This window comes from Zalophus californianus, chromosome 3 (assembly GCF_009762305.2).
Source record: "Zalophus californianus isolate mZalCal1 chromosome 3, mZalCal1.pri.v2, whole genome shotgun sequence".
In the NCBI taxonomy this organism is placed as follows: Eukaryota; Metazoa; Chordata; class Mammalia; order Carnivora; family Otariidae; genus Zalophus; species Zalophus californianus.
In genome coordinates, this window is record NC_045597.1 from 81,091,600 (window position 1) to 81,103,462 (window position 11,863).

At 41.8% G+C, this 11,863-nt stretch overlaps 1 long non-coding RNA gene across 1 annotated transcript; it reads right to left on the minus strand.

Annotated features, from left to right (window-relative positions):
- Positions 1-1,977: 1,977 nt before the first annotated feature.
- On the minus strand, positions 1,978-4,792 carry LOC113920916. Its single transcript, XR_003519429.1, has 3 exons — positions 4,661-4,792; positions 3,860-3,972; positions 1,978-2,275 (listed from the first exon to the last, which is right to left on the minus strand). It is a non-coding gene; the product is annotated as an uncharacterized LOC113920916 (long non-coding RNA).
- Positions 4,793-11,863: the final 7,071 nt, after the last annotated feature.

Here is an 11,863-nt window from a genome sequence, read left to right on the forward strand (position 1 = left end):
GGACTTACGCTCTAAGCCCAACTCGACCTGCACCCTAGCCACATAGCTCTGGCCACTGTCTATAGAGATTAGATGCAAGTCCACAAAGGTTAGCTGCAAACATGGCTGTGCCTCGGGTCCTGGGACCCACTGCTATACCTATGACCTCCAGAGCAGCACTGGCTGGCCAGTAGCACTTCCTGCCATGGTGGAATTGTGAAGGTTTTGGATCTGTGTTTGACAGGCTGCCACAAACCATAGGTACTTATTGAGCACTTGAAATGTGACTGGTGCAACAGAGGGACTGGATTTTTAATTTTACCGACTTTTAATAAACACAACTTCAAGTAGCCACACATAGTTAATGGCTACTATATTGGACAGGTGAAGCTCTAGAAGTAGAAAACTTAATGCAGTCTGCTTTGAGAACTCTGACAAATCTGAGCATACCATGCAGGATTGCAGCTCCCTGGACCAAGTTAATTACTTCTCAGGGAACTTTGTGTGCAATACAAGAAGGAAGAACAGAAAACAAAGAAATAGGAGAAACAGAAAAGAGGAATGAGAAGGTGCCTGTTTTTGAAGTATGGCAAAATGACAGGGCCTCCAGGGTTTGTGGCTGTATCTGAATGGTCATGGTCAGTGCCCAAGACCTGCAGGAAGTCAGGCTGTGCATCCACCAAGAAGGATCTTTGCTTGCCTCTCAGCATGACCATCAGTACCTGTAAGAACTGGAGTGCATTTCTCTTCTTTGCAACTGATCAGCCTAACCAACACTCTCTGGCACTTAGATATGCAACTGAAAACGTTATTGGATAGTTTGGTAAAAAGGGTCATCACCTGCTGAATGGTGGCTTATAAATCTGGATGTGCATGGAATGAATTTTCACAAAATGGAGCATGAGTTAATTTCCCCATGATCCAGTCTTGTCAAATTGGGATATTGGTAATAACAATGATCAGGGTGGTAGAGGAATGACCCACGCTGCCAGTCAGCTCTTCTCTCTGGGGTTCCTGTACCATCTGTGGTATGCCTCAGTAGTGCCCCAAATGAGCAATGAATGGGACCCTTTTCAAGGCAAGTACTCTTGCAAACACCTGAGACTTCATCTAGGGACCCCATTTGAGATTAACCTTTTCCAATTTATTGGAGAGTTAGAATTGTAAGCCAATTTCAGTTTGCATACCTTTTTAACCTTTAAAAAAATCATCCATTCTTTTTTCATTTGGTTCATTTGGCCACATGTGTAACTTACAAATATAGTCATAAAGCAGATATAGAAATAGGCATTTTCTATCCCATGGGTACATCATATTCTTCTATCTTTTCTAATGTACCTTTATAGTTTTTTAATGTTCAGTGTTTTAATCCCCGTGAAATTTAGATTTGTTAATGGTGGAAAAGAGAGCTGCCAAATTATTTTTTATGAATTTGTAATAAGTTCTCTACACAGTTCTCTATTCCTCTTTTTCCCACCCATTTAAGACATTTCCTTCAACATTTACCATATGAGCTGTACATGGGCTGTACATGGGCTTTTTCTGGATCTAAGGTTTTTTGTCCATTGTTCCATCTATCTCTGCCATTTTAATTGCTATAGTTCTCAAAATACTTCAAATTCTTTTTAGCTATCATTGTACTTTTCCTCTCCTAGATGAATAGAATCAGTTTGTCAAGTTTAATTTTAAACTTGGTTATGTAGTATTTTTTAAGCCTACAAAAAAAAAAACCATTATAGTAGGAAGTTAGAAGTTACCCTTTATGAATCTTTCCTCCTGTCTGCCCATACCAACCACCGTTTCCACATGGCCTCCCTCTGAGGGTAACACACCACAAGTCACTGGCAGAGAAAATACTCCTCATAGAGCACATTCTGTCTGCTCATTCCAGGAGCCTTCCTCCCTCTCATCTCGAATTTTCTTCATGGAACTTATTCACACCAAATAATATGTCGACACTATTTATGTATATTTTTTGATTTTTTATTATCTGTCTCCTCTTGCTGTAATGAAAACTTAGTTAAAAAGAGCAGAGACTTCATTTTGTTATTCTCTGCTCCATCCCCAAGGCACCTCAATATTTGTAGAATGAATGAATGAATTTGAAGTGATGGTGTCTGGGACGTGAAATTCGCCGCCACATTTGAATGCCATTCTTGGTAGTTAGGGCTGACCTCCTCCATGTGGGAGATCCTCAGAAGGTGTTCTCTATTGTGGAGCAAAAACTTTCTCCAGATGGATAAAGACCTTTCTTGGTCAGCAACACATCATTTCATTTCACTTGATCTCACCAATTCTAGAGGGAAGACAAAGCAGATTCAAATGCTGGTGGGAATGCAAATTGGTACAACCTTTTGGGAAAGCAGTTTTGTACAACATGTAGTCTTAATCATGTTCCACCAGAGACCACCAGGTAAACAAATTCATTTCACTCAGTAAGAGAGTATTAAAAAGAACTTAAGATAGGATTAGGACTTATGTTGGATGACTTATGTTGGAGGAAGGGCCCAAGGCCTTGCTCTGGATGCTGTCAGGAATTGGGGGCATTGTGATCGGACATCTTTATCCAGAAGGCAGGAGGAAAGAATTAAGGCTAAAGCTGTGACTGGTAAAGCCACAGGGGTTGCTCAGAGTAGCCAAAACAGGGATGTTTGGTCTTTGTAACCTGGACAATGTGTGTGCTCGGTCTGTGGCCAGTCGCGAACTTGGAGGGGACTTGTTCTTGTCTTGCTCAATCATGGTCCCAGAGTAGCCTTGCCTGAAAGTTATTTTCTGTGACATCGCTACTGTCCCACAGGAGGACAGAAGGGCCTAGCTGTGATGCCAGGCCAGCTCCTGCACGTCCTGGCTGCTGTGGTCTTTCTTGCTGCCTTTTAACCTAAGGAGCACTTTTGGGGATCAATCATAGGCAAAGACACACATGCAAGTGGAAATATATGTACATTTCAGCATTATTATTAACAGAGAAAATACCCCCTAAACACAGGCATGGTAAAGAAATTCTATAAAGCAAATCCATGCATGAGCCATGCTGAGCAGGGCAGAGTGCAGATAAGGATTGTAGTGCTCAGCCACGAGTGGCCACCATTGGATGGAGCGTGATGCTGCCCTCATAGTGATGTCTACAAAGACTTCAGTGGCCTGGGGACACTTCAAAGATAATGTCAAATAGAGAAGCAAGGCACAAAACTTTAAGTATAAATATATAAATATATATAGCATATCAGTGATGTAAAAGGAAATTATTTATTCATTTAATAAATACTTCTTGAGTATTGACTCGCTAGGGGAGGAACCCACTCCTGCTCCATATTTTTTCTGTGACTCATGGTCATGTTAAAGGAAGATGGCATACACTGCCCTTTGAGAGAGCTTGGCTAAGCTCCTGGACCAGGCTTCACAAGGTTACCACCAGCTGCCCAGGTACAGAAACTGGATTTTTCCCCCAGATACTGAAAATTGATGAGGCTTCTGAGGACCAAATAATGACAATAAACTCATAAGTCAATAATTACCAAGATGGCTTGCGTACTTTATAATCCCACTTTCTTTAATGCCAGTGGGAGCCGATTTTTCCAGTGAGAAGAGACCTTAGTGATACCTCAGGAACTTTCTGGTTTTTGGGTCCCAAAACACCTAATGCAGCCTTGAAAGAGACCGGGCTGAACCTGGAGCTGGAGCCAGGTCAGGAGTGTCTTAGAGGAGAGCTACCCAGGCCTCAGTAGGAGAAAGACCAAGCCCCCTGAATGAGCTCCCAATTGATCCACTTTGGGGGGGTCCAAACAGGCGTGTCATTTCGGGTAACGCACTTTGTATTTCATTTCTACTGTGTAAAAAATTTATCCCCAAACTTAAAAGCTTAGACAATAACACTTCTTACTTCAATTTTCCCGAGTCGAGAATCTAGGTATAGTTTTGCTGGGTTCTCCAGGGCAAAGTGGCTCAGGGTGGCTCAGGTTGCAGCACAACCCTGGGTCTGTGTCCATGCATCATCTACAATGAATAATTTATATTTTGCATGCTTATTTCCAGGAGGACCTAGACACATAAGCACAGGAGTTTCACAGCTAGTTTTTAAAGTCTGGGTATTCAAATAACTCCTGACCGGGCCACCCATCTTAATCTGATCTGACCATACAGATGGCAGGTTAGTGCCCTAGCCACAATCTGTCCAGTGGGGTCAGTGGGAGTGGGCTGAAGTGTGGCCCCCACTCCAGTGCCCTGCTCAGTGTCCTCCTCCTCCCACACCTCCCTGGGACACTGGAGCACCTTGCTCCTGGAGTGTGCCTAGTGCTTGATACCTTATATCTTCTAATGCCAACAACCCTGTTTTACAGACCAGAGACTAGACTGGGGGCAGCAGCTGAGCACAGTGCCCCACTCTGGCAGTTCCAAGGGGCTGATGGCCCCTAATCGCCATGCACCATCCCCTGGTGCCTCTTGCTCTTCCTTTCATGCATTTGAAGCATTGCCCCTGTGGGTGTGAGTATGGGAATGAGGCCTAGGGTAGCCAAAGGCCGTGAAGCATACTCTCTGGAATCAGAAACAAGGCTGGAGACTCTAACACTCGAAGCCTCCCTGCCCCTGCTTTGCTCTCCCTATGGCTCTGGCTCCCTCAGCTAGGGCCCGGGTGCAACCCAACTGAGGATTTGGCAAGAGGCCACACAAGATGTGCACTTACCTTCTTCTCATGGGCTGGGAACATTTTTTCTGGTCATCCTCAGAACTCACAGGAATTGCAGGGTATGAATAAGACACAAGGGATCAGCCAGTTCTGCTAGAGTCCTAGGTCCACTTTGCAATGTCTCCAACTTTTGTGGCCCTAAGGAACAAAGATACTCTGCAATGAATACATTCCATCTGCATAGTGTCAGCTGCCAAGGACTCAACTCTTGAACCTGTTGCCAACAAGCCATCAGTCCTGAGCAAGTAAGTCATCTATGTCTTTTTTCACTTCTGCATTTGCACCTCCATTTCTCTTGCCTTCATCCTCATTCACATCCACATATGCCTGACTCCTAAATGTCACCTCTCTCTGCCTCCTTCTCGCCCTTTCCCCTCTTCCAAAGATAAGGTGCTTTCTAGTTCCAACAGGCTATGATTTTTTTCTCTGTCCCTCGCCCAAACACCGCATCCTCCATTCCACATTAGAACTAAAAATACCTACTCATCTTAGAACCACAGAACTCAATTGCTTAATGAGGGTCTCTTTGAAAAACTGAAAGTGTCAAGAAACAGGATTTGGGAAAACGCAGAAATAGCTGATGTTGAAAAAATTGTGTGTGCGTGTGTATGCGTGTATGGGAACATGGGAGGAAAGGAGCCAAAACCCTGTAAGGAATGGCTGTGAAGCATATTTTCTCTTCTAACAAACAGTAAAGCCACTCTAGAAATGTATTCATTATTCCCCAAGAGGGCACTTAGTCCTAGGGAATCTAAATTTCTTTGTAATGCACCCTCAAATTAAGCACTTTTCAGACATGAAATTCCCTCGACATTTAACTTGTCTTCCCAACGCAAGAAAGACAAATATGATTCAATGATAATCTTGTATGGGAAGACAGATGCTAATGAGAGCTGTGCACTTGGTGTTAATTCTAAATTTCAGGAAGTGTTTATATTAGTGCAGTCAAAATCCCCCTCAACTCAAAATGCTCTTGGTCAGGTCCCCACCAATCACCAAACCATCTGAGAAGCAGGAAAATTCAGAGTAACTTAGAGACTTAGGTATTTTATTCTGTGTTGGCGAGTATGTAAGGCACATTGATTTGATGGAATGAGTGTGCTTATGTGATTAAGGCCACATTTGCAAAATACACACACACACACAAACAAAGGCCTCTGAACAAATAGTAGCCAGAGGCTTACTTTTCTCACTCAGGCTTCTCTGTCACTGCACACTCAGCACCACAGTCTGCATTTCTATATTGCAAGGACAGAGTGGGCTCTGCTCAGCCTCAGTGAGAAAGCTGCCAAATACGTGTCCCAGGTTCAGGGAGGAACACAGGAGACGCCCTCATTTTCCAAATGTCAGCCCTGGGGATGCTGCATGTACAGTGGGCACATTTTTTGGGGAAGTCATGTGTCCCAGGAAACAGCCTCATGGCTTCTGAATGGAAAAGCAGATAGTGTACATAAATGAGGGAATATAATTATGTTTCAAATGACCCTTTCCTTGTCCTTCTTGCCTGCCCACTTGGTGCCCTTTCATGTTCACAACTTTGCCCACTAATGTAGGGCACAGTCATAGAAGAACCCTAGGCAGGAGCCCCTCCTTACATTTTACTTTCTCCTCTGAAATATGAGAGGAAAAGGGGGACATGGAGAGATGGTTAACTAAGTGTACACATTTAATTCTCCTCCACTATGCCACCAAATTGCACAGAACACATCTGCCTTTTCATGATTCTTCTGGGGGAGTGTTTTATTCAGCTGCATTTAACAATCACACAGCACTGTCCCAGCCCTTCATTCTCAGACTACTCCCCAGCTCCAGAGAAAACCATTTTTTAAATTAAATTAAATACATTAATATATTAATTAAATTACATATATTAAACATTTTATTTACGTTTTAATATTTTATTTATGTCATATAATTTCAACATATAATCAATATAAAACATTTTTTATTACTATGTTAAATTAACCAACCATTTTTTAAAAAGATTTTATTTATTTATTTGACAGAGACACAGCGAGAGAGGGAACACAAGCAGAGGGAGTGGGAGAGGGAGAAGCAGGCTTCCCATGGAGCAGGGAGCCCGATGCGGAGCTCGATCCCAGCAACCTGGGATCATGACCTGAGCTGAAGGCAGATGCTTAACGACTGAGCCACCCAGGCACCCCTAGCCAACCATTTTAAAAGTGAAATCTGAGAATATATCCAGAGAGTAGATTCTTAGTGAACTGGTTTCTTAAAAGGTAGACATTGCCAAATAATTCTTCAAAACAGTTACCCCAATATATTTTCCCACTGCCAACATAGGAAGGCACCAATTCACATGTTATGGGGTCTCTGTGGTTCCCTATCAATGACCTGACCAGGAATATACATAAAAATAAAGTTAACTTTCACTAGCAGTTAAATTAGCCCACGAGTAACTGAACTCAGTAAATACAGCTCAGCCAGGTGTAATTTCCTCTTGAAGGCCCTTCCTGACCCATGCTCTCCTTCCTCACTTCTTGCTGGACTAAGACACACCCACCCATGCTTCCCTGCACTGTTTATTGTACTTTTAATACCAGCTGGAGAAAGTGTTTCCTTGTCTTTTGTCTCCTCTCCTCCCTCTGTCCCACAGACACTATACAGGTTTCCCCAGCATATCCCCCATGTTGGTTTCCCTTTTCTTAAACACATTTGTCATATTTCAGGAAAGCAGAAATATGGCTAAGTCTTCTCCTCTAAGCTGGGATGTCCTGATCATGGAGATTCCCCCACCCTCCAGAAGAAACCCAAAGTGAGAAATGAGTCCCCTAAAATATTCAAAGTAATTATTTCTGGTGTTTTTTTCCCCCCAACACTGTCAAGCAATTCTCCAATTCCCACAAATTTAACTCAATTCTGATGTCTACCTAGAGATAGACTGACCCTACTTCAGAGGTCAATTGCAAGTTCAGGTTGTTACCTGTGCTATTGACTGACTGGCTATAAACTGGAGGTTCCCACAATCCCCTCCTTGGGTTTGATTAATTTTCTAGAACTCAGGAATAACAACTTACTTACTAGATTATTGATTTATTACAAAGGATATTAAAGGATATGATTGAAAAGCCAAATGAAGAGATACATAGAGTGAGGTCAGGAATAATCCTAAACACAGGTTCTTATGTCCCTATGGAGTTTAGGGTGTGTCACCCTCCCAGAATGTGGGTGCATGCTCGTTCACCAACCCGAAAGCTGTCCAAACTGGTAGTCAGGGATTTTTATGGAGGCTTCATTATGTAGGCATGGTTGATTAAATCACTGGCCATTGGTGATTGAATTTAATCTCCAGGTACCACCCGCCTCACCAGGTCACAGGTGGGGCGGAGCGTTCCAAACTTTTAATCATATGGTTGGTTTCCCTGGCAACCAGCTTCTAACCTTAGTTACTTAGAGGCTTTTCAAAAGTCACTTCATTAACATAAACTCAAGTATGGTAGAATATTATTATGAATAACATTACACCCATTTCACCTTTATGGCTCTGAAACAATTTCTGGAATAGAGGACAAAAGTCCTGATATTATTACAAAGTATGCTCTCAATGCTTAGGAAATTCCAAAGGTTTTAGGAGCTGGAAGCTAGGAACTGGTAGATGAAGGCCAAAACATATATTTATTATAAATCACAGTATCACACTATTGATATTTTTTATGTTGATTTAAAGGCATCCACTGTATACATGACTGTAAATTTGAAACATTTCCTGGTAGCTGTAGATCTTCTGATCTCACGTTTTCATGGGGACACTGACCTATTTAAGGAAGGTCAGGGTGGAGAAAGTTTTAGGCATGACTACACTTTTTTTGGTGGGGGGGACCAGAATGTCTAGATTAGAGATACATCTCTGCTATTTTCTAACTGTGTAACCTTGGATTGCTTAACGTCTCCATCTAAGTTTTTTATATCTATGAAATAGGGATACAAATAGTACTAATCTCTTTGGGAGTATTAAATGAATTGATACATTTAACACCCTTTGAATAGTACCTACCACATAAGAAGCATAATGAAAACTAGCTACTCTTTGTGGGTAAAAGTCCTGATATCTTTTTATGTGGGTTGGACAGAGCTGGATGTGGATCCCCAGGGCACCATAGCAGTACTGGCAGGGACCTCAGTGTGCACAAGAGTCAGAGATGGTCACTTGAGGCTCTGGGAAGACAGGACAACCAACACAAATGCCTGAGCATGGAAGATTTGAGGAGCTGAAAAGAAGGCAGGGTGGCTGCAGGATAGCGCCCCACACGTTCAGGCCTTTGCCAAATTTCTGGTGATTTTTTCAAATACTTTTCATGTGTATATAAGGAAAAACATATTTATATATGTTCATATAAAATATTTTTTATAATGTAAGTTAATATACTTTTTTTTTCATTTTACCACGTGATTCAGAAATTTGTTCACACCAGGGCACAGAGGTGGTCTCATTCCCCTTTTTTACACTGCATAGTATTCCATCATAGCATTTGTTTAACCAGAACCCCACTGAGAACATTTATTTCCAGCCTTCTGCTACTACAGACAGTGTTACAGTGAATAACTCAGTGTAACAGTCATTTTAGAGTTCTGTGAGTGCCCACAGAAGATAAATGCCTACAAATGAAATTTCTGCCTCAAAGAGTATGTGCATTTTTAAATAGATATTGTTAAAGTGCTTTCCATAGAGGTTGTATGCATTTAAACACCCACTGGCTCTATATGAGAATGTTTTCTTATATCTTAGACAACACACTGTATTATTAAACTTTTTGATCTTTGCTAACATAAGTGGAATCAGCTATCTCAGTATAAAATTTTGATTTTCATGTTTTTATTACATGTAAGATAGGGCATCTTTGCACATTTTTATTTTGAGTTTTTGGCCTTTACTTATTCTTAAGAGATTTTTATATCTCAGAAAATGAGCTTTCTGTTCGATCTGTCGTAAATTTTTTCAAGTTTGTCATTAACTCTCTGACTGTGCTTATGGAGGTTGAAATATATTTATGCATTAAAATTTATCTATATTTCTTTTGGGCTTCTGATGCCTTTCCATATTTAGCAAGCACTGTTGCAGTCCAAGAATATAAAGAAAATTTCCCATAATTTCTTCTAATGCTTCCATGGTTTATTATTTTATATTTAAATCTCTGATACATTTAGGATTTGTCCTGCTGTAGGGTATGATGTATGGCTCACACTTCTTTTTTCCTAAACGACTACTTAATTATCTCAATACCATATGTTGAATAAATCATTTTTTTTGCCCACCGACTTAAAATGTAACTGTTAACCAAGACTAGAACTATGTAAATCGTTTTATTCTGGAAATAATCCCTGAAAAAATAAGAAATCTTCTTTTCTATGTGTGTTGTAAAAATCCAGATTCACTCGTGCTCTGAACAATCATTCATGTGGTAGCCCTATGATAAAAGTAACTTTATTGTCCTCAATTTATAGACTAGGAAACTAACTGAACCCGAGAGAAACTGAAAACTTGCTCAAGATCACACCACTAGTAAGTGACTGAGTCCAAGCTATTAATCACTATGATACAGGCCTACTTAGTTTAAAGAAATATTAAATGATGCTGTGTTCATTGCAGTTATTCCTGGCACCTGTAAAGTGGGGATAACAAACTTACCTCTATGTGTGGGTTGCTCTGAAGATTAATCATTCAGTCCTTGTGCATACCAAGGACCTAGTCAGTGCTAGCTATTTATATTCATTTAACGTTTTAGGGCTTCTTTTGCTCGGAGCCATATATTTCTGTAACACTAAACACTGAGACCTAAATCTGGGTGTGAATCTCAAACTAACAACTCACTTCTCTGAGTCTTCTTTGCATCTACAAAATGGGTTCAGTAGCAATACTTACTTATAAATATTGCTTTACAGATTAAATGAGATAAAATATGTGAAGAGCCCAGTCCAGCATTCTTCTGAATGCTCTACCTTGCAAGCCTACAGGTTTTTCTATGTTGCTGGGCATCTACCTGCTCAGATAGTCACAAGGGTGCTGTTCTTCTCACTTTCAGCAGAACAACTCTTCAGTCTGGAATGGGCAGCTAAGAATTGCAAATAGTTCAGCCTTAGACCTAACTGTTAAAAAATCTTACCTAAATGGGTCTACGGTACCCCACAGTTATGGTTTCTGGTAGGAAGTTGGGCTGAGTGGGTGCTGGCTTCAGGACAGACCCCAGAGACCAATGCTCTAATTGACACTGGTTTCCCTCCCCCGAGGAGGGAAATATGCTTCTTCCTTCTGCCATGGGATGCCTCTCCTCCAAGATACTACTGCTTTTCCCTTTCTGGTCTCTGGAGCCAAATGAACTTAATATTTCCGGCTATGAGATCAGTTTACACTCTAAATGACACCTTGACTCTCCTCTGTTACCAGCAGCCTTGGAGCCTTCCTGCCTTCCTGCCTCTTTCCACCAAGGTCAGCTCTAACTTTTGCCTAAGAGTTTGGACTCCAGGTAATGCTGGCCTCCTGTTCCCCATTAAGCTGGAGAATCCCTAGGTTTCTCTGCAATTCCAGGTTTTGGCTGGTTGAACTGCTTCTTATGCAGACCTTACAGCACTTGACAAATTAAGTCCAGTGCCAGCAAGCATTGTTTGGTCAAGGAAGGCAAGTTTCACCTTCCTTTTACAAACACTCAAAGAGCAAATGACTGGTCTCAGCCTGATTATGGTCTAACAGTTATCAAGCATAAGCTCCTGAACTAAATCTTATGTTCTCTTTCACTGAGTTCTCACAGTAACTGTATGAGGGATGTGGGCCTGGCTGGGCAGGTGGCAGGTGAAGGCCTCATTGGTCCATGCTCATCACACAGGACAGATTTCTGTGTTAGGGAAGGTTGGATGGGAACCTGAATGAACTAGACATTGTCAGGAGATCACATCAGGAGAGAAGCTCACAGAGCAGGATCAGGGTTTTGGAGCATCAAGTGTAAATCTACTCTTGTGTTACTGTCCACTTGGGGTTGTCTGGTATGAAGATCCATCTTGATGGAGGACTGTTTGTTTTCTGGCTGGGTGGTCCATTTTTCTGTCTCACTGGAGATCTGTCTGGCTCATGGAGCATCTGTCTAGTTGGGGATCTGTCTGGCTGCAGTCCTTCTGGCTGGGGGTCTGCGTATCTGTCTAGCCAGAGGTCTTTCTGAGGGTCTTACCAAGCTGGCCTTCAGTCTGTCT